Below are 24,484 nucleotides of genomic sequence, written 5' to 3' on the forward strand. Positions count from 1 at the left end.
ATTTACCAAATGTCGATCTGGACAAATTGTAAAGTAAAAGTTAAATAATAAAAAAGGAAAAAAAATAGGTAAAATAAGTATTCGCGTTCATCATCCCATTTCGTTAGCTGCACACAATGAAAATATAAAATTGCGCGAGAATTCAATTTAGTTATGACGTTCGATCGAAATTGAGAATCCGCTTGAAGAATAAGCCGCCTATTCAAGTTAAATCTAAGACTAAGCAACGAGTTTGAAATTTCCATTTCTCTAGAGCAAGTTCCTGATGGACACGATCGGTGGATTCTTATCTTATGGCCCTTGACCGTCCATCGATCGCGCAGCCAGTCGCCACCATCCTCTTTCTCTCCCTCTCGCTGTCTTAGCACGTTATCTCATTGCAAGGGATGCAGAGGGAGACCTATCGTCGTAAATTGGCGAGGGGAATATCCGTAAAGGTGTGGATCTTCGTCAAGAGATGCTTTGACCTTGTTACCCTGTGCCCTGTGTTTGCAGCTTCCCTTGCGAATTGCCTTTCTCTTCGTGGCATAAATTGTCGGTCGTAAATATTAGCTTGTCCGAAAAGTTTCTTTTCTTTTACAAGCAAATAACAGATAGACCACATTTTTCGTTTGACATTACTTTACTGAATTATGTCTGATCCATTTTGTAGCGATGGAAGAAAATAATGTAAAACGAGAAATGTCGTGCATCTGTCATTTCCTTGTAGAACGAAGGAAGAAACTTTTTGGACAACCTAACACTTTACCGACCGCTAACTGTTCAACAGCATACGCACGTCCGACCGACAGCTCAGGCACAGATTCTCCCTGGCGCTGGCACTGTTTCGGTTTAGACTTTCCAATACTATTTTTTTTCGTTCATCACGAACGGTAAGTTTTTCAAATTGGTATAAAACTGTGGGAGCTTGCAAAGCAACGCAACTGGCGCAACTGAGCAAAGTACCTTGGTACTAAATAACAAATTACTGCTCAAATAATGAGAAAGATTGTGGACGACAAAAAGCCGATTAATAGGCTATCGGTCGGTAAACGTCGGCGACAAAACCGATTAATCTTCTATCGGTCGGTAAAGTGTTAATACACGCGTAGATAGCTGCACTTACCTAGGACACCACTTAGACACACAACTTACATGGAAGCAACATAGTAGGATAGAAATAAGACAAATGTACTGGTTGACTAGTCGAAATTCTAAACTCAGCATAGAAAATGAATGAATAATGTACAGGACGATAATAAAAGCAATTTGGACGCACAGAATGCCATTACGGACGACAGCAGCAATGAATCACATAAACTACAATCGAAAATACTCAGGATAGTCAACGCCCCATGGTATGTCAGAAACACGCAACATAGGACATACGCAAAGACGTAAAAATACGTCAAAGAAGAAATCGGCAGATTAGCAAAAAAAAATACAAGGAAATGAAATAAAAAGAATAAAAAGAAAACATTCCATTCACCTCACTAAAGAAATAAAATAGACAAACTCGAAGATGGTATCCACACGTTATTTAGCAATAAAGTTAGAAAAATTTACCAAATGTCCAGTTGGACAAATTGTAAAGTACAAATTAAATAAATAAAGAAAAATTGTAATTCGTAAAAAAAAAAAAAAAAAAGGAAGGAAAATATTTGTAGAACTAACAAAAGCAATAAATACTTGATGGTGTATCGTCTTAGGAATCAACGAATACAGCGGTTCACGAAAGTATTTGAATATTTATAAGCAGTTTCTTCGCGAATATATAACGCGTGTTATATGAAATATTAAAAAATTTCATTGCCACTAAAACGGGTCTTAACTGTTATGATCGAGATGCTGAAGTTCGAGACAAACGAACCTGAAAATCTTCACAGAAACTACAAAATACTCGATGCTACTATGAAGATCATACGTAGATTTTACAAAGATCATAAACGTATTTAAACTGCCAATTGTTCATTGCATCAACAAGCCTTCGTATCTTCAGTGAGACGATCTTTCAAGGTTCTCGTGTCCAAATACTCTCGTGATCCAGTGTAAGTAGTATAAAGGAGCGTATGAGGGAACAAGTAGTATAGATAGACGTCGTACGACAAAAGTAGTATAAATGGATGTATAAAGAAACCGGTAGCGTTTATCAGGATTTATAGCTAAATATAGCAACAAACAATATATAGTACGAACATCACGCGTGAGTTTCACCGCGCCACGTCCTTCTGCGTTAAAAAATATCTAGTCAACCATGAAAGTCTCTTACAAACAATGAAAAAACACTTCCCGGAACAAATCCACCAGTTACTCAAATCAAACCTAAGCAACAGAACTTTTGTGGTAAAAATAAAGGATGTATATTCTGAAGCAAAAGATATCAAGGCAGGGGCACCGCAAGGAAGCGTCTTAAGATCAACATTATTATACACACTATACACGGCCGGTATACCAACTACCAACAGCAAAATACTGATATTCGCGGACGACAGGGCTGTACTAGTCAGGCGCACTAATCCAGAAACAGCAGTCACATCAGAAAAATAGAAAAATGGCTACGAGATAAAAGAATAAAAGCAAAGCCCGGTAAATGCAACCATATTACATTTACACTAAGAAAACGGAAACCACAAAATATCCAATTTATATGGCACGCACATAACACAAACAAGGCAAGTTAAATACCTAGAACTCCACTTAGACACACAACTTACATGGAAACAACATACTAAATCAATTATAGACAAAATACGAATAAAAAGAAGATAAATGTACTGGCTAACTAGTCGAAACTCTAAACTCAGCATTGAAAATAAAGAGGAAATATACAAAACGATAATAAAACCATGTTGGACGTACGGAATAACGCAATGAGCTACATAAATAAACTAGAGTCGCTATAATCGAAGATACTGAGAACGACAGTGAACGCCCCATGGTATGTGAGAAACGAGGATATACGCAAAGACTTAAAAATACCAACAGTCAAAGAAGAAATCGGCAAATACACAGAAAAATACAAAGAAAGAACGGCAACGCATGCAAACCGGGTGGCTGCTGAAGCGAGCAGAACTCTTATAGAAAGAAGACTCAAAAGAAAACACCCCACTAACCTCACTGAAGAAATAGAATAGTCAAACTCGAAGATGGTATCCCGCTGGGGGTAGCCATCCACATGTTCTTTTTTTTTTTTTTTTTTTTTAAGTAGTTTGCAATCAATTCTTATTGAGAATTATAAATAAATTATTCTGGCGTGGCACTATAACGTAAATAATAAATGATTATTGTATGTTTGGTTCTAGCTAAATCTAATGTTTAAATCTAGAGGGTAATGTCTTTTTAGCCTGCGGATCTGATCCGTCGTGTCAAGTAATTGAGTAACTAGTGGGTTTTGGTGGTTCTTAATTCTTATGTTATATTTATTACTGAATTTGGATATTTCTTCTTTAACTGTAGGTATGTTAAGTTCGCGATGAAGTTGATTGGAATCGTTGAAGAATTTCTATGTTGGAATTACTCGCTGTTCCCCATAGTTGGATCCCATAGGTACAAACAGGTTTTAATATGGCTTTATATAGCATTATTGTAGGATCTTATACTACAATTAGTCTATTAATAATAATGGATTTTACAGACGTTGATTCAACAGGAAACGATGGTTGTTTAACGTGAATTAAATACAACAATGTACTATAATTAAGACAACTAGATAGCTAATTTGTAACTCTCGTCACCATGGATCAAACACTTTCTCACGCGGACCACACTCTCTCGACAACGCAGTTCGCACTCCCTGACTTCTCAACTAATACTGACTGTTAATTCGTCTTTCTCCCTTAGCGTCCTTTTGTCCTTTGTCTTAGCCCCACCACGCACGTGTTCCGCAACCGCTCGTGGCCAGAGTCACGTAGGTCTCTTTCGCGAAACTATTCGATTGCAGGACCGACGACACACTTCGGCATTCTCGCGACATTGTTTATGGTTCACTCGATATCTCTTAGGCCTTTTGTCCACGATACTACATTATTTTACTCTGCACGTTTAAGTTCGAATTTGTTTAATTTTAATTTAATCCACATGTTATTTAGCAATTAAGTTAAAAAAATTTACCAAATGTCCAGTTGGATAAATTGTAAAGTACAAATTAAATAATAATAAAAAGAAAATCTCACGTGTCCAAAGAAAACAAGAAAAGTTTGTTATCGGTTTTGTTCGAACCAATAGGATGACAGTCGTGTCTCGCTAAATTTCCTCTTATTTGTCAAAATGAAAAGAAGTATTGGAATATAACAATTCGAAACTCTCGGCACGTATATATTATGTCACAATTCAAATATTCAAATCAAGATCATTCTATTAAAACAAAAGGAAAAAGGAGGATGTTTCGTACTCTGTCTCCTCTCTAATCAGTCTTGGAACTTCATCCTTTAACCCATCCTTTTGACGAGCAAATTGACGAAGGATTAACTCGACGCTCCTTTCGTGTGTTAATCCCGAGGGATCGGTCGTTTGCGAGGTTCGCTTTAATTATTTTTCGCGCGTCCCGCTGCGCTCACTTTAAATTAGCAGCGCGGCAACCACTTTTGCCATCACACAGTTTTTACTTCCCCCTCTCTGTCTGTCTCTCTCGCTCTTCTGCTTCTGTTTTCCACATCGTCAACATTTTCCCTCGTGAGTGTACACATTTTTAAAGTGAAAAGCCTGTTTGCAGAATTCCAACATTTCCTCGTCGCCTCGGCTTCTCTCTATCCCCTTTCAGCCTCGTGTTTTCGGCGCACCGTTAATTAATTAAAATTGAGCCGGAATCAGTGGCAGAATTAGTCGTTGATGACAGTAAAACCTATGCATCTTATCTTTCCCTTTTTCACCGCATAGTTACATGTGGAATTTCCTTTTTTCATCAATATTTAGTTTTACCCTCTTCACGATGTTTCTCGTTTTCTTCTTTCTCTTCTTCTTCGTTTTAGAAAAGAGAAAGTAGACATGAATTTGGGAAAAACGGCACGAAGGCTTGCGGAAACGTGAATCTAACGTTAAATATTCGTTGTATCTTGTTATTTTTATGATTTATTGTTCATTCGTTCAATTATTTTCAGGAGAATTTTTATTCGCGAAAGAAATTACGAAGAAGAGATGATGAAGATATAAAATATAGAAATAGAATAATTCTAATGGAGAAAAATAAAGGAAGAAATAAATAGATGTAGAATAATAAAAATTATGGAAGAAGAAAGAAGAAATATGTCAAACAAATAAATATATGAAGAAATTCAGGGGCGAACGAAAAGTGGGAAAGAGGACAGTTTTCGTCCATCTTCTTCTCGTTATTTCCGTCGATTCAATTTAAAAACTGACTGGTTTTTTTATGCGACTCCACGCCGCGAAATGATCGATGCCACGCGAGCTGTGGACGCGAGCAATTGATACGCAAACAGGTGTTGAAATTGTCAGCTACTCGTCCCTGTACAAATTTCATCGAAATGATTGCGAAAGAGCGTTAAAAACAATTGTACTGTGATTTTTATTCTCCTCTTCGAGAGATATCGCGAAAATGAACATACACTTTCGTCGATTAGTATTAACAGCCGCGAATTTCGTCGTTATAATTCAATTTAAGAGACCGTATTAAGCCAGCGACAAGCCAAAACTATACTACTACTGGACTACTCTTTACGAGAACTATTGGGCTGGCAGCTAAGAGATTGCGGATTTTGTCAGTACCACCTAACGACAAAATTCGCAATCACTTATTTGCTAACCCAATAATACCATGTTAAACTGTCTTCGTGTAACTATCGTTTGAAACTGCGCTTCGCGTTACCTAACTGTGGTCGAATCAGCTAGGCACTGAAAACAGTTATGATGACATGGACTGCGGTTTTTGAAACGGTTATCGACGATCATTATCCTAAATAACAGTTACCATAAACCCAAATTTCCCGTCGATATCGTTCTCGCAAATGCCGCTAGCAACGATATGTCGTTTGCATTTTTAATGTTTCACTTAACCCGAGACTAGCCGAAATTTAGAAGCGAATATGTCGTTGTTATCGACATTAAAATGGTTAACACTTTACCGACCGCTAGCGGTTTAACAGCATACGCACGTCCGACCGGCAGCTCAGGTGCAGATTCTCCCCGGCGTCGGCTCTGTTGCGGTTTAGACTCTCCAATACCATTCTTTTCGTTCATCGCGAGCGGTAAGTTTTTCAAATTGGTGTAAAACTGTGGGAGCTTACAAAGCAATGCAACTGATGCAACTACTAAATACTAAAGTATTACTAAGTACTAAATAACAAATTACTGCTCAAATAATGAGAAAGATTGTCGGTGACAAAAAGCCGATTAATAGGCTATCGGTCAGTAAGCGTCAGCGCCAAAACCGATTAATCGGATATCGGTCGGTAAAGTATTAAGTGTTACATTTAGCACCGTTTTAAGCTCCGTGGCAGCAGAATCAGCCAACGGTTGTCTGTCGACTGACTCGAAGTGCTTAGGTCGAACAGCAACCAAACACAGGGCCGCGAAAACAAAGAGCGAGCCGAAGTGTCGTGCAGATTTTATCGCTGGAAAATTCCAACACACAGGAAGAAACAATTTACGTATTCTCGAGCTATGGAGTAGAAGAAGCAACGCGATATGCAAATAGGCAAGAAACAGGTAGAGAGTGTTGTTACTGTGCGGAATATTAATGGCATTGTATTTAGGTGATGCCGTTTGGCTAAGATATCTGTACCACCCTGTATATCTGTAGCACGGAAGAAACGCTGAAAATTCAGCAGGAAGAAAGCTACTTTCAAGTGGAAAGTTTAAACGCCGAGTAGCGGCCGAAGACGCCGTCGATAAGACCGGTTGCTATCTGCAACTGTCCAGTCGTCGTGAAAGTTCACGGCTATGCATAGAAGGAGACTTTTCCGCGGAAACTTCGCTATTTTTCATCCTCCCAATTCAGGAATAATTCGACGAAAGTTCAGCTATTCGCAAGCACTTGCTACACTTCCGTTGAATCTTCTCGCGCGTCGTGAAAACCATGCGCGCCGTCACAGAAGGAAAGTTGAAGAAATCCTTATTATCGTTTATCTTCGAGTTATTGAGTTCGATCGTACGAAAGCAAGAACCTTATAATCCCATGATATTGAGAATCCGGATGCTGGCAAATCATCGATTCGTCACGCTCAGTAATTTTGATAGAGAATTAAATAAATCAAAATATTCCTCCCTTATTAGACGTTAAAATTCTTTCTCGTCTTTTCAGTTCGCGATAGACAGACGTTTGAAATTCTAAAGCTATTCTCACGCCGCTTCTTTGCCAACGTTTAAAACGATGCTGTACCGAAGCACCAATGAAAATGGTTACACGGCTTGCTGGTAAAAAGGAAAGGAGATACGTAAGAGACGGGAATATACTGGTCTTGCGATAGAACACAGGCTTAATTACTTCACCGTGAAGGAATAGACTGCTTCTTATTTCATTTCAACGCTTGAATCAACGTTTCACTACGGCCAGGATAAGTAAGTTTTTCCTCGACCAAACGAAGATTATTTTTCTTACAGAACGTGGCCGAGACTCGGGTGATTAGGGTGAATTCAGCAGGAATTCGAAACTGCCCGCTTCCACTGAAGATAAACGAGAGCCAACTCCGTTCCCATTATTATCCAACTTGGCCTGAAAGTGTCGGTTTCCTTCTGCTTCCTTCGTTTGCCCTCTAGGGGTTACGAAAATAGCCACTGTCGGCCGATGAGTCTTGGGCAAACGGGCCAACTGTAGCCCGATGACCTCTACAAGTCAAACACCACGAGTTCAGCTTCCAAACGAACGATCGGTAGGATTTTGGCTAATGACGGCATCGGGTTGGACACATTTTTGGCCAGCGACGTGCCATCGTTAACGAGAATATTCCAATTCTGATTATTATAGAATCTCCTTTTGCGAATATATATCGGTAGATATGCAAAAAAATACAAGAAAATGATGCAAACCAGCTGGCTACTGAAACCAGCAAAACGCATATAAAAAGAAGACTAAAAAGAAAACACCTCACTGAAGAGATACAATTGACAAACTCAAAGATGGTATTCACATGTTATTTAGCAATAAAGTTAAACAAATTTATCAGATGTTCAAATTGTAATTGATAAGTACAAATTGTAAAGTACAAATTATATGAATAAAAAAGAAGAGGAATATGTTAGGAGTAATTCAAATTTGTAAGAAAAGCTTAAAGATGATTTACAAAAAAAAGAAGAAGATACCACAAGATGTTCAACCAAAGTATTCCTCGTTGCTTCCTATAATTTGAAGACAAAATGTAGATAAAATTCAATCGCCGGGACACTGACAAAGGAGAACCTCGCTAAAACACACATTGTTCCTGTTGAAGTTGATTGACTGAAGAATGTGTGGATAAATTTTTTATTAAAAATTATATTGAAATAATTAAAGGTATAAGTATAAATATAAGTTTATGCTGATTCAGATCCTTACTCTCTTAGTGTTACTAGACAATGCAATGATAGGCAGCACGTTCATATATTTATAGCAAAAGGACATTACCAAAAAAGTTAGCCTAATAGCTTTGGCTAGAGGCTACAGGAAACATAAATAGGAATCTGTTTATTAGTTCCTTTGTTCCTAGACCTTGCAATCCAAAACATAATGCATACTCAAGGGTACAATAATATGCACAGCTCTTTATTTAAAATATTTCTGCGTAATAGCAGTCTCCAGGTCACAAATGTACATAAATAAAGATGTAGAGTTTTTCTTGAAGTAGTTACTTCAACAGTTCCTGAGTGTTGCAGCTGCTACCGTACTTGCCTTATCCGATACCAATGAGATACTAAAGTAATTCGACGATCTTGTCTGAAGACGCAGCATTTTCCTAATATGAAATCAATCAGTTAGCTGATAGATGGCTTAAAGTTAGTTAGAAACCAGCGGCACGTACTTTGATCGCTGTATTTTCTTTAAAAATAAGCTTTCAGTTTCGCTGAAAAACCGAAGCTCGGTAGACACGCTCCTGCGTATAATTTTGAAAATATCAGACTGACAAAAAACGAATGAAATCTACAGATTCGCAACTGGCACAGATCACACAGCTTTCGAACATCTTTGAACATTTTTTCTTTTTTACAACGTGGTCCCATCTGTTCCGGAATAAAAATAACATTATACGCGTTAGACGAAACTTTTTGAAATCTGGTTGGTATCGATACGACTATCGTGATTAGGATTTTCGTAGGCCGCAGTATACTTTTTGCGTCTCATGATTCCATTCTGCCGTTTCGATAAGCTCGTCATTATCAGCATGGTTAATCGATTAACGCTCGATTCACCTCATTTCAATCGGAAAGCGTGGCATCCTTTGTTTGAACACGTGTACTACTCTGTTCGACGTGCACACTTGTGCACACCGGCCACAGTCGCTGAGCATAATGTTGTTTTTACTTGACCTGAATCCCCTAACGAGTAAACGTTTCGAGCAGAGACCGAGCGTGAAAATTGAATTGATCCTGGAACGGGACGGTTCCGTATTGCTCCTGTTGAGAATCGTGGATCTTAATCGCAGAAATAAAAGTAAAGGAACACTAAGGATACGTTTAGAATTCATATTAAAACAGTTCTAGATTTACTTAATAAAGGATTTCCAGGATCTTCGTCGATATACATTTGCACGCGTTTCAGTACTTTCTTTGTCTCGCCATCTTCCATATTGCCAACGGAACAGTTGCATTCATCTGTTTTTCGAGACGCTGCGCACACATATGCTTCCATACACTCATACTCACATACGTGTGTCACTACTACGCAGTTAATCTAGTCCAACACACAAAGTTATATATATATGGCGGCACTCGGCAACAATGTACATATATCGCCGAAGCGAAATGCCTAATGAGTCATCAATGTTCCAACGATCCTTCCACCGAATGTTCGAGAAGGCGTGCGTGGTAACGGTCGCGGACGCCTAACAAACGCGTGGATAGTGGGGATATTGAGGGGCGACAAAAAGAAAAGAATCGAATCCGATCGACAGTTTGGTTCGAACAAGGAAGCGATAAAGTCGAGTTGTAACCGGGCAACGAGATTGAATAGTGAAACCGAAAGCGATGCGCGACGCGATCAAAAGAAGACTTGTGAATAAATATATTGTTGACCTAAACACCGAGTGATTATTTAACGCACTACACCCAATAACACCTCATATATCTCAGTAGCTCCATAAGATTGTTGATTTTCTATGACTTCGGAGAGCGTTTCCTGGTCGCACGACTATTTTCATAACGACATTTCTCTACAATTTCTATCATTCACCGTGAACGTTCGTGATTGACTGTGGAATAAAATTTGTTCGACAGCAAGTTGTCGAACACGAAAAATGAAAACCTTCGATGGATGTTTATTCTTGCGACACGCTTGGCTCGCTAGCGCGAGAAAAAGTGCAGAGTTCTTTTTCCTACTATACTATACTAGTGATTTCATGAATTAACGATCGAATAACAGCAAAATGTGAAGTGTCGTCGAAAAGCCAAAAACGTTTAGAGATCAAAATAGAAAAAAGGAATCTTAAACTGGAGGAACAGTAAAAAGAAGGAGCGGTGAAGGTAAAATTCAACCTGGTCCGTTTCAGCGGTTTTAAAATAAATATACAGAGAAAAGCTTTGTAAAAGAGGGAACCTGTGTCCTGAGATTCCTTTTTCATGAACAATTTCACCCGATATGAGCAAGCGTAGAGACAAGGACAATTTTTGTCTGACGATTTTTTTCACAAAGCACCGAGGAAATTGAACTGCGAGAGGCCGTCTTGAATTTCTGTGTACCGGCTTCAAAAAGGATCCGATATCTTCCTGCTCTTAAGGTCTTTTCAGAGTCCTTCAAAAGGACCATAATCGATTCCAGCTCGTTCTTTTTCCCCGGTCGTTGCATACGACCGGTAACTTTCCGCGATCTTAGATCGTTCGTGTTTAAGCCGATTTCCAATTTACCAGTACAGTTATCATTTACATAGTCGTACATAATAACAATTTTTTATAATAACTATGTATAGGTCCCATTTATGTTACCCAAGCTGAGTCTGGTTTCGCGAGGAAAATTAAGTATTTCCGGAATTCTTTCATCGTCGGTTGTAGTTCAGTTCGAAACATTTTGTCTTGCATGGCCGCAAATAACAGAAGAATAGTGGGTCGCGTTATGCAGGACACCCTGTATATGGATAGTGTAGTGTCTAGAAGATGGTTCCTTACGCACAATAATGTCGAGAAACCGAAGCATCGTCGATAATAGGATCGAAAAATGCATATTTTAAATGCAAATGTACATTGCTCAACGCGAAAGTTAGGGAAACGTTGTTGAGGTAAATTAGGAATCTGTAAATTTTTCATTGCGAACATTACGGAAAGCAAATAATTGGCAAACACTGAAAATGTTAAATTAGACTACAGGTAAATAAAAAGATGTTATTGGCTCGGGAAATGGCGAATGACAAAAGGTAACTATTTCTGAATGTTGTCTTAAACAATATAAGGTAACGAAGAAAAGATCGTATGAAGGCGTAAAAGTTTCAGAGTATCGAAACTACGGCTCGATTTCTCCAAGCCATGGAGACTCAGGGTTGCAGCAAGTTCGCAAGATTGGAAAATTCTGTCAGTCGCGAAATTGCATACTTCGACGAAAGTACAGCGCAACTTTCTGTTCCAATGCATTTTCTTCGCTCGCTTCGTTCTGAAAAGAGTTTATTACGATATTTATTTTGCGCCAACTGTACTTTCCAGTGTTGACGAATTTTACGAGATGAAAAGGGATCATCGGTACCGACCGTCGACTCTAAACAAACGTCGCGATTTCTGGCTATTACCGGTTTATTTATCTCTTTGTTTACTATCTAAGATCCTACTGTATTTCTAATTTTCTTAACACTTTGACTGCCATACTGAAATCACATGTTTCGCTGAGGACGCCACGGGAGTATTTTTATTATTCAAAGCATATAATGGCAAAATAATAAATTCATGATGTAAAACAACATTCGTAAGCAAAACGTGCAGAATATATTGTTGAAACGTGTAGAAGATGTTGGTAAACAGTATTATGATTATTTTTATGATTTCGATGAAACATTCGCCTGGAATGGTAGAGGTCCGCAAAAAAATTATGTTTGTGATAAACCAATGGTAGTGGTAGATTACAAGAGAGAAAAATGTGCTGTAGATTTATCAGATCAAATGATGGCATATTCTGCACCACATAGAAGAACCCTCGAGTGGTATATAAAATTAGCTTTAGAGTTATTGTTAAATACATCAATTTCAAACGCGATGATACTCTCTAAACAAGCAACAAAAACAAAAATCAAGGTATCAGATTTTAGAATGGCACTGGCAATGCACCTCACACAGTGCTATTCACCAGAGCCGTCAAATATACTTATTCGACAAAGATGGCGACACGAAATGCGGAAGAAAGAGGGGCATGCGTACCTGGCACGAAAATTTTGCAAAGAGTGGTATAAAAAAATGTTAAACAATTAGGATCAAAAATTGCTAAGAATCGGTGGAATAAGTCCTATTTTCACACTTATGTTTAAAGTCTTTTAACACAGTGGACCGTTAGATGCAAGATTTTTTCGCATTTTTTTTATTGATGTTCTAATAAAAATGTTTAATCGTTCAATAGGGCACTTTTCATTTCAAAATATCTTCTATTTGTCGGTTATATTCAAAATGCCCTAACTGACAATTTTCGTTTAATTTTTACAATTGTAAGAAGTTGAAACGCTCCGGTCACCAATGACCACCATGGCGTTACAGGAGAAACCGTAACGGGTCATATATGACCCACGTGTCAGTCAAAGTGTTAACACTAGAACTACCGATAGTCAACACGAAGCTATTTCTAGCAAACCAGTGAAAATGACTGGTCTTTAAAAAATACCTAATAATAGAATATTTTTATATTTATTGATTTATTACTTTCTTACAGAAGGAATTCCATGTTATGATGTAATACATTTTTGGTATTATTAATCCATCTGCGACCATGGTCCCTAAACGAGGGTTGGCACATTTATAAAATTGTAAAAAAATTCATTTTGACTGATGCGATACTTTTAGTGTTAGCAACTAGCGATTTAGCGATCGATCCGGAATTTTCCTGATAACTGATATCGTCATATCGAATGATACGCAGTAAAAATTTGAAGAGCGTGTGGCAAGTTGTAGAAAACGAGGAAACTGGTTAACTGGAGTTCGATAAACAGATTGCAGCAGCATCTTACACTTTGACAAGTACCAGTCATTTTCACTGGTATTGGTATAAGTAGCCTTGATACAAAATTATTTTCAGTTTGAATACATAAAAAACAATAAAATTCATTATATTATATTACTCTTTTGGTTATCGTTGCAAAAGTCATTACATCATTGCGGAAAAAGATATAACATGAAGTAGGAATTTGAAAATAAAATCGTAAGACGAGTCAATTTGACTGGTGTGGTAGTTCTAATGTTAACAAAATTAAATTTATATTTATATTCGACGTAAAAGCCCAGTTCTTAAGGAACGAAGCACTCAATTTCAAGGAAAGTTTGTTCAAGTTTACACAGAGAAATAAATCCGCAGAGCGGTCGACGACCGTCACGAGTAGACGTGTGGCCTTTTCCCATCGTCACGAGAGCTGTCTCAGTCGCCCTGGGCGTAAACTCTCGCACCGCCCTAGCTGTTTTGCTTCCGATTTAGATGTTTCTGCCTGTGAATACGGAAACTAAAGAGAAAGCCCCGTAAACGTTACCCTATGTCGTTACTCATGAAACGATGGCAGCTAATGGGAAGCCTTGTACAAAAAAAAAAAAGAAAAAAAAAACAAAAAGAAAAGGAAGCTTGTGCCAGAGTAGACAGACGATGGAATAAATTACTATAGCGATAACTAGGCTATTTTTTTTTTTTTTTTTTTTATTTATGCATCTATGGGAAATTTGAAAATATATGTATCAGGTTATCCCAAAAGCTTCTTTCATTTCGTAAGGGAATGATAGATGCGCAATATTTCTTGTTTTATATTATTTTATTGAATTGTGTACGATCCATTTCGTTCTATTAAGACGAAGACCATAACCTTTGACACATTAGGTTTCGCGTATGTGTAAGGACATATTGTTGCAAAAGACACGAAGTAAAATGTAAAAGAAGATTTATAGCAAAAATGTCCAATATTATCGCCTACTATATTTCATTTAATTTAAAAATGCCTTGGCTACTTTCAATACCTTTTTACATTTCCATTTGCCTTAAGTGACTTCTCGTACGAGTTAGAATTTGAAAAAAGGTTATGGAAGCTGGTGGAACCGTAAGTTTGACACTTGGGGAAGGTTAAAGACTTTCGTTTCGCCTGGACAATTTTTCAGTGCGTAAATTATTCAAAAAATTTCAGAAAAATAGATCAAGAACAAGGAGAATGGAAGAAGAAATACTCAGCGAAAGTAGATTGAATCCTCAAGCAGAAAGAAAACTTTGTCCGCGTTGACTTACCATTTTATTAATTCATCTGCTTACGGTTCACGCACGACGATTTATCAGGCCGCGATCCTGTTTAGTTTATCTTCGACAGACGTTGGTGGGTAAACTAACCGCGGCGTCTCCTCTAATTTACATTTCATTTATTCCACGAACGTGGACAATTAACCGTCTGCCGCGTGATTTACTCGAAGCAAGTTTGTTATACCTTGTCCTAATGAATTGTCCTGAACGAGACAATTTCAAAAAATACTATCACCGTTGTCACTCCACGGATTCTTATGCATTTTGCGTCATTATATATTACACAATGCATATAAGACATAATTAGCGTCATTTTATAGATTTCTCATTACGTACTACAGCAACGAAAAAGAAGAGAAGAAGACGAAGAATGGTATTTTATTCTGAAATATCTTCACGGAAATTCGTCTACTTTGCAAAAGTTAGATTCATAGAAATACACGCGACGATAAAAGTAGCGAATAAGCAAATGGAAGTTCGATGACAAACCTCGGCATTTACCAATGATCTGGCGTGTGTCACACCATCTATAACCGCAATTGGAGCGTGCAATGTCACCGCGTATCCGGTAATTTGCTCTGGGACATGGCGTAACGTAAATTTTTTAGCATCTCGGCGCATAAAGCGGGTCATTCTACGTCCTTCGTTACACACTGACCGCGATTATGGCTCTTACATCAAAGATCATGGATCAATCATCGTCATGGAAACACACAGTAGCAAGTAACATTATATTTCTTTTTTAGAATAATAAGAAATCTCATCGAATTTCGCTCGATATTGAAATTCCATAAAATTCATTTAACTTCTCCATTCAAGTTCCGTTTCGTTAGATAAAAATCTAAAAATGCATAGAAATCGCCAGTCCATTAACGAAAGTGTTACAATTTCCATGCATTCGACAATGCAAACAATCGCTTTGCGAACACTATACCTGCGCGATAAAACACACCGTTTACGTTCCCATGCATCTCATTGGAATGTGTAAATATTTAAATTCCGTTTGTTGCATATTTCTTCTGCATTTTATCGATTCTTGTCCGACAATCCACTTTACAGAAATTTTCAACGACCGATTCTAAGCGTGTTTTTCACTCTGTCGTTAGATGGCAGTATGGATTTGCTGAACAGTCATCAAGGATAACTCACAGAGCACTTTAAAGCAGATTTCGTTTAATTCATTGTCTCATATTGCTAATTAAAATTGATGGAATATTCAAATCATGCGACCAAGTCTCCTACGAAATTCCTTTTGCATTAGGATCTTGATTACGCGAGCTAATTATGACACACACTGTTTGAATACTAATCGGATAACCTTGTTTCGCGTTAATTAAAATCGTAGCATAGTCTTCAAAATGTTGAAGGTTCACTGATGCAAAAATTTCACTGCAACTTTCCAAAGAAACTGCGAATAAAATATTGCGTTAACGCAACGCTGCTCTTCCACGGGTCGATCGTGAGATCGATTAAACATTGAAGATCTACGTTCAGGATAATAAAGTCTCGCGTTGAGGGAACGCTGTTAGTACTTTGCTGTTTGTAGTATTTTTGCATTTCCTATAGAAGGAAAAAACGGGAAATGTAAAAGATACGGCGAATTTGAATGGCCGAAATAATGTACATTGAAGTAATTTTCTTAGACAAGCAGATGTGAATAGGAAGATGGAAGTCTTAAGATTATGTCAGTAAAATTTGAAAAGGATTCAACAACGTAGGTAGGAGTTATGATATTTACTAGAAACACGCATTGTAAGTGATTGACGAAAGTATTTGAACGCTACATATATTATTAAATTATTTAATATTAATATTTTGTTAGACCATTTTTAGCAGCAATAATGTTCCATACTGTAAACCAATAATTTTGTAAAACTACACTCAACGGAGTTCAATATTTCTATAATTTTATCTTTCAATACTTGCTTTCAGATTATCTGAAATTTATTTCATCTTTTTCCCACTTCGGCCCATAAATTTTCAATCGGATTTATGTCTCAACTTTGCTGTGGAGTTATTAACATCTGTGATATGTTATATACGATCCATTCTTTCAATAATAGCAATATGCTTAGAATCATTATCTTGTTGGAAGCGGAAATCTTGCAATAATCCTAATTTACGGTCACTTTCTCTAAGGTTATTTTTAAAAATATTTAAATACTTATATTTATCAGGTATTGTATCAATAAATATCAAATTTCCGGTGCCACTGGCAGCCATGCACCCACACACCATGACCGATCCACCGCCATGTTTCTTTGTTTGATGTAAATGTCGGATTTCCAATTCCGTATTTGGTTTTCTTCACACATAATGTAGGATCTTATACTACAATTAGTTTATTTACAATAAATGGATCGTATAGATGTTGATTGAACAGGAAACGATGATTGTTTAACGTGAATTAAATACAACAACGTACTATAATTAAGACAACTAAATAGTTAATTTGCTTTGACTCTCGTCACTATGGTTCTAACGCTCTTTCTCTCACGCGGACCACACTCTCTCAACACGCAGTCCGCACTCCCTGACTTCTCAACTAATACTGACTGTTAATTCGTCTTTCCCCCTTAGCGTCCTTTTGTCCTTTGTCTTAGCCCCACCACGCACGTGAGCAACCGTTCGTGGACAGAGTCACGTAGGCCTTTTTCGCGAAATTATTCGATCGAAGGACCGACGGCTTTGTCCCAAAAAGAATTATCTTTATTAATACAGATTTTTGCAAAAGTCAATCTTTTTTTATGATTTACCACATTAATATATGGCTTGTTTCGCGGTACTCTGCCAAGAAAATCATTATTTTGTAAGATTCGTCGACATAATTCCGGGTGAACTTTTTTATAAAACATATCAGCTACTATACTTGCGAGTTAAGGAGCGGATGTAGTAGGAATTTTTTCATTCGCCAATGATAACTTCTTTAGTCGACCTGATCGAGCTTTGTTTCCAAGTGTTTCCTCATTCTTTCACTTTTTTATGATATAATGTATCGTGCATTTACTTCTGTTCACGATTCCGGCAATCTCGTTTATGATTTATATGATCCTCGTGTAATCGGAATATTATTTCTCTTTCACACTTTTTGGTATTTGTTTTAAATACTATTGTGCACAGTTTTACGTTACTGTTACTGAAACGATATCCTAACGTCAAGCGAACGTACCAATATTTTCATTTAGCAATGATGTTTACATTCGGTGCAAAGGAAGACAAAAAACTATCAACAGTGTTACAGCGCTGGAATACGTTTGTGAGTGTGAATGTTTCTAGTAAATGTATCATAACTCCTGTCTATATTATTGAATCGTTTTCAAATTTTACTCGTGTAATCTTGAGACGTTTCCGTCACTATAGATACTAAATTGTTTTAGCAAATTAGTTCAGTACACCTCATTTTATTAATTGAAATTTGTAAGTGTAAGTGTTCGAATACTTTCGTGAGCCACTGTATGTATGGCGCAGATGGCAAGACAATTTTTTAAATCTGTTTTCGGAATTTTCTCGCGTTATTCATTTCAAGATGCGAGTTTCGCATCTAAAAAAGCGTGTTATTTGTCGTTTCGACGAATTTAGTAACGCGATACCCAAAAGAGACACGATGCTTGTTGGTTCGCGCGCTCCATTTCTATTCAGCCAAATTATCGATTTCATACTTTTCTCCTTTTCTATCGTCGTCCGTCTTGATATTTTTATCTTTGCTTACTTTTTATCACTGAAGAGTCACGTTATATTTTACTTCGTACGAGAAATACAGTTTAGGAAGAATCTTACTTTCTGCAGGTTCTTCCACGCTTTCTATTTTGCTATTGCACTCTGCTGTTTCATTTTTCTATATCTTTCTCTTTTCTTTCTTTCTTTCTTTCTTTCTTTGTAGTTCACTCTTTCATCCAATGGATTAATCTTTATAGTCTTTCATGCAGATATCTTGCTTCATCTCTTGTATCTACTTCCTCTGTTTCCTCTTATTAGTTTCTTTGCTGCTTTAATTAAATTTTATATCCTGCTTCCGCTTGTCTCGTTCCCATCTACCGCTCTATATTATTCGCGTTTCCTTCTCTTCTCTTCTCTTCGACTTCTCAATCCAAACTGTTACTTTCCTTCCTTATTGTACAGAACATAGAGATATTGTCAGAAATATCGTCTTTTCTGTGTTAGTTGGCAAGTTCCCTAAGATACAACCACCTACCACTGAAACTGTTATTCTCTTTCAGTAAAAATTCACTCACCTAGCAGCTCTAACTTCAATTTAACTTTGTAATTATTATCCAAAATATTGGACGTTTAATATTGGTTTGGCAGCTAAGTGATTGCGGATTTTGTCAATACCACCCAATGACAAACCCAATATTTTAATATAATTATATCTTATATATCTTAATTAATATATATATATCTTTTTTTTATATAATTTCCATTTTATATTTTGTATTATTATATAATTACGTGAACATGGGAATTGAATATTTTTAACCTCATATACACGGCGTTAACATTAACAATGAATTACAAATATATGAATTTATCGTGGACACATAATTCACAAAAATGTGTCGCACCGTTATCAGACGAAGAAACCGAAGTTTGTTGGACAAAGTTCAGAATTTTCACTTCTTCTGACCTGAATAGTCAGCAAACATAAATCTAACTGTTTTTGGGCAACACAGAAATTAGTTTCTAACTACTGTGGCAGCACCGTCGGTTCTTCCTCGACAATCTTCAACGACGCAGTGCAAAAAGCAATATCGTATTACTGTTTATCGAGAAAATCTCACGACTTACAACAGTTTGCACAGAAAAACAGCATACGGTGTTTTGGTCATTCAAATTCGATCGAATCGTGGCACAGAGTAAACACGACTGTTAAAAGTACCATTTTCCAACCGTCGGTTTTTCAGCTCTCCACACGGTTATGGATGAGTATTTTTACAAGAAATTTCTTGTTATTTGTAGAATATAACACTTTAGAATAATCTTTATCCTTTTTTTCATTAGAGTAGATGGATTTCTATTCTATATATATTGCGAAGATCATCAAAATGAAGATAAATATTGTTATTAGCTTGTTTACATCTAATTTTATTATCCAATATTTATATATTAAAATTTCTACTATACAGAATTAATTTGAAATAGATTTAAAAAACGTAGAGTTACTTGGATAATTATTTGGAATAGAAATTTCGTAGGAAGATATGTCTGTACACATTATCGGTACTTGGGTAGTTGTAACTAAATTTAAATACCAAAAAGTCATGAACTAAATTTAAATACCAAAAAGTCATGAACTAAATTTAAATACCAAAAAGTCATGAACTAAATTTAAATACCAAAAAGTCATGTTTTTTATTTGGAACGATTTCGAAGAAGAATTTTGGCAAATTTTGTTATACTCGTTCTGAGACACCCTATATAAGCTTACGAGCTGTGTTAGACCTGGCACTGGCACGGGATAGAGCAAAGGAATTCGGAAGAACGATCGAACAGTGCAGTGAGGAAGTTAGCGATAGCCTTGAACATCCAGAACACGTGCTATCCACTTTAGTTAATCAAAAAGTTTCGCAGCGATCGGTAAACGACAACTCATCAGCGTTACCGAGCGTACTCATTTTTTAGTTAGAAATACTCGAAGCCCTAACTAGACTTTTGCGTATCTTTCTCATTAGCACAGTCATATTATCTCTGGGATTATCCGATCGTTTTGTTTATTAAATCACTGTACACCGTAAGAAATAAAAGTTGTTAGATCGGCGCATATGAGTTTCTTTGAAATTTAAATTTGCCGCACCAATTATCAACTGTATTAAAGAAGAAGAAATTTACCATAAATCGGTAAAAACACGAACCTTCATTATCGCAACATCAACGTATAACTGGAATATCCGTGTGATTTTCATACGAATCGTTTCACATAATTTCTTTCTTAATATCGTTAGAAGGCAACATAAATTTCCAATCAAGCTGATGGAAACTAAGTATAGCCGGTAATAATAATCACGTGGTTGGAACCTGTTAACAGGAATCTAACCTTCCAGTTAATAGTAAATCAGTCTTAGAACCAGTCAAGCCTTTAACAGTCGCTTAACTAGCAAGCACCTGGGTTTCAGTCGGATTAGAGACTGATCAGGTTAGCGATATACACACAGCCAGATAATTATTAATTTCCCGTTGCCACCTGTGCTCTCTGTTTATTCAATTTCCCTCTATTCCTAAAATATTTACAAAAACTAACGAATATATGTATCAGAAGAGAATTGAGAACATTTAAACCATTCTAAATTCTACAAACTTAAAGTTTTGTCACACTCGATAAGAGTAATTTGATATTAACGTTTCTTTTTCAATTATTTCTTTTTTTCACACAAAATATAAATATCGAAATAGTATTCACACGCTTAATTTGCTACAATTACCTTACCTATGGCTATTAATTGATGACAATTATTTATTTAATTTAGTATTAATTAAAAATAATTAGATAATTAATATAGCTGCGTATACTTTTACAGGCCATGCGAAAGATCTGTTTCTCTTGGGAAACTTTCTTTCTCTTTTTTTCTGAGTTTTTTATCGTGTGTTCTACTACTAATTAGAAATTTTTTTTTTATTATTTAATATGTACTTTACAATTTGTCCAGCTGGATATTTGGTAAATTTTTCTAACTTAATTACTAAAGAACATATGGATGGCTACCCCCAGCGGGATACCATCTTCAAGTTTGACTATTTTACTAAATAGAAATGACTATACATTGTCAGTTATTTTTAAGACACATCTTGTGTCTTGTGATTTGACGCAGTAGCAAAAGTAGACGTACCATGGTGTTGCAATTTTCACAGACAGCTACCATCGGTAACCTTGGACGTAGTTTTAACAAAGATGATTTCTTATTAAATTATTATTATTATTCAAAAAATACCCCGATACTCCTGTGTGGTATATTAAAGTAGAAACTTACGGGACATCCTATATATATTCCAAACAAACTTTGGGTAAACAGAACGGGTAGAATCACAGAAGCATGAAGTTCGTGGAGTGCACGACAAAGTTGCAGCTAAGTCGTCACACCTCAGTTTCGAGAAACTACTCTTAGCGAACGCTACGTATATAGCGCCATAGATGTCTCTGGTTATTGCATCCTCCACGGAGATGTGATAATTAAATAATAAATTGTTTTATCGTCTAACCAACGAGTCTGATACGCAATGAATCAGAAAACTTCTCGAAGATATGTCACAGTGGAATATAGAAAGCACGTCGTATAAAACTTTCTGATATTTCATTAATTAAGATCGTAATAAGATATCACGAATTTCTGTCTAAATCACATTTATATAAATTCGCATAAATATCCGCTACTTGTAATATTTTTCTACAAATTTCCCATTTACACCTGTTGTGTAAAAAAAATCGTGTGTTTTGCGCACATTGTTATATCTTCCGCGTTTTAACGCAGTTCATCGCAATACGTAAACGTCTTTAAAAGCTTTTGTACAGAAAAATATTACACTCTCTGCTGTTATCTTTCATAGAAAGAAGACTAAAAAGAAAATACCCCACTGACCTCACTAAAGAAATAAAACAATCAACCTCAAAGATAGTATCCCGCTGGGGGTAGCCATTCACATGTTATTTAGCAATTAATGCTTTACCGACTGATAGCCAATTAATCTTTTTTTGTCGCCGACGCTTACCGACCGATACTCCATTAATCGGCATTTTGTCGCCGATAATTTTTCTCATTATTTGAGCAGTAATTTGTTACTTTGTACTAAGATACCTTGCTCAGTTGCATTGCTTTGTAAACTCCCACAGTTTTATACCAATTTGAAAAACGTACCGTTCGCAATGAACAAAAAGAATGGTATTGGAGAGTCTAAACCGAAACAGAGCCGGCGCCGGGGAGAATCTGCGCTTGAACTACCGGTCGAACGTGCGTATGCTGTTGAACCACTAGCGGTCGGTAAAGTGTTAAATAGTTTGAAGACTATCGATGAAGAGATCAAAGGTGTAGTTACGAGCGCTAGAACGATTTCGATAGAAAATCGTTGGGATTGGTCGCGGAACAGAGATGCGGCGAACGAGCGAGAAAGGCGCCACTAACGCGAAACAAGCCACAACAATTAGATGCTGAAGAATAACTGACATGAATAACTATAGTGGATAGGATAGAAACCGCCTTTTGAATAGCTGGACAATGAGATGTGGCGCGTGCAATAGGGACAAACCAGTGGACGACAATCCGTGCGGCTTTTGTACAAATAAATGAAATATTCATGGTGAGATGCACGTGAAAGCCAACGTGTCGTACAGCGTGGCGCAAAAGAGAATTTATGATGTGTTTTCTTAAAGCGAGCGAAACGTTTAATTCGGACAATGGTACAGCGGATTTGTTGTATAAATCGATTCTGGATTAACCAATACTTCGTTAATAACTTGAAACCGTTTGCATACATTGAAATTCCGATAATCGAAATTGATTATTAAAATAAGCTTACGCGCAAGAGTTGTCGATAATAACGTTAATTTCATTGTAACCTGGCAAACTTTATTTAATGAAAACGCTCAAATATTTCATGATAACGAAAAATACCAAGTAATATAGATAAATGGATGAATAAATAAAACAATAGAACGTATGTTAGAATATTTATAAGAAAAGAAAAAAAAGTGAAAAGAAGAGGAAGAGGTCAAAAGTTCACAGCATAGGCAAAATGTAGAAATTGGGAAATTCAGGACAGACACTAGGAAATATAATATAACAGAACAGATCCGGCAATCGAAAGCACTTAACAGGGGACAGGGAAACCGAAAGAAGCGTCAGGTTGGCGATGAGTGGAAGCTAGAGAATAGGAAGATCGTGGAGTGGCTGGAGAAGCTGGAAGAGAGAAGAAAAGCCAGGCTATCAGCAGACCAAAGACAGCTTTAAAGGAAACGAAAGGGTGCGATAAGTAGGGTAATTAGTCAGCAGAGTAAGACAGAGTGTGAATGAGGAGGAGTAGCTTTGGAAATATAGGTTTTTGCAAACCATGTGCAATTCTTGACTGTCAGGATGAATAAACATATTCTATACTACTAGATATCCCATTTTTCTTCTTTCCCAATTTATCTTCCCTTTTTACCCTTTTCGTCGACAGTCTGACTTATAACTAACAGCCCCTTCTGATTCCCACATTCTCTTGCCACGTACTCGAAATTTCCTTATTTGTCCTCTATCGATTCGCACCTCACTCGTGTCGATAAAGATACACATCTAGCAACGTAACTAAATTAGTTAATAATAACAAAGTCGTTTGGCTTATTTAGAACGACGAACAGGTAGATTGACAAATGTTTAGTAACCGCTTTAAGGGGTATACCAGACGTTAATAAATACAGAAATATATTTATTTCGACGGTGAAAAACAAGAAAAGAGAAAGAGAGCAGAGGACAGAAACAAAGTAAGGCAGAAAAATAGGTGCAGGCTGATAGTAAATATGAACGTCCGATATCATTGGCGGAGGAACTACTAAATTTAGAGAAGCTGCAGCATCTGTTTGGATTTTTCTGGGCAAAAAGTACTGGCTGGAAGCTGGAACATGGCCAGAAATCGCGATCGTACAGAGGTACCGGTTTAAACCGATTTCTTGTCGCAGCCAATCCAATTTTCATTCGTCCGCCAGAAGTTAAACGTGTGTACGCGTGTATTTTTAAGATCCGCTCTAAATGGATGAGAATCGAGTTTACTTTTTAATTAACAGGGTATCTTTGGGTTGTTGCTCCAATTACAAAGCGTTTCAAGTTTTAATTATTCTCATCGATCCTCTCTCCGAGGTTATTCCACTTTATGTAAAGGAATACAGCGAATTTAAACCATTGACCGTTTGCTTTTCGCGTGTTACGTTTTAATGTGAAAATTATTCATATTTTAATATGAAGATTATTCATTATTTAGATTCATGAGATAGTAATATTTTAATATGAAATT

At 36.8% G+C, this 24,484-nt stretch overlaps 2 protein-coding genes and 1 long non-coding RNA gene across 3 annotated transcripts in view; 1 reads left to right on the forward strand and 2 right to left on the reverse strand.

Annotated features, from left to right (window-relative positions):
* LOC139995286 (midasin) overlaps positions 1-24,484 on the reverse strand; it is a 128,902-nt gene that overhangs the window by 56,469 nt on the left and 47,949 nt on the right. The window lies entirely within an intron of this gene.
* LOC139995314 (uncharacterized) overlaps positions 1-24,484 on the forward strand; it is a 52,269-nt gene that overhangs the window by 16,201 nt on the left and 11,584 nt on the right. The gene's annotated exons all lie outside the window — the stretch shown is intronic.
* Positions 14,021-19,502, reverse strand: LOC139995315 (uncharacterized). The gene is made up of 2 exons (XR_011801941.1): positions 15,447-19,502; positions 14,021-15,353 (listed from the first exon to the last, which is right to left on the reverse strand). It is a non-coding gene; the product is annotated as an uncharacterized lncRNA (long non-coding RNA).

This window comes from Bombus fervidus, chromosome 15, assembly GCF_041682495.2.
Source record: "Bombus fervidus isolate BK054 chromosome 15, iyBomFerv1, whole genome shotgun sequence".
Lineage (NCBI taxonomy): Eukaryota > Metazoa > Arthropoda > Insecta > Hymenoptera > Apidae > Bombus > Bombus fervidus.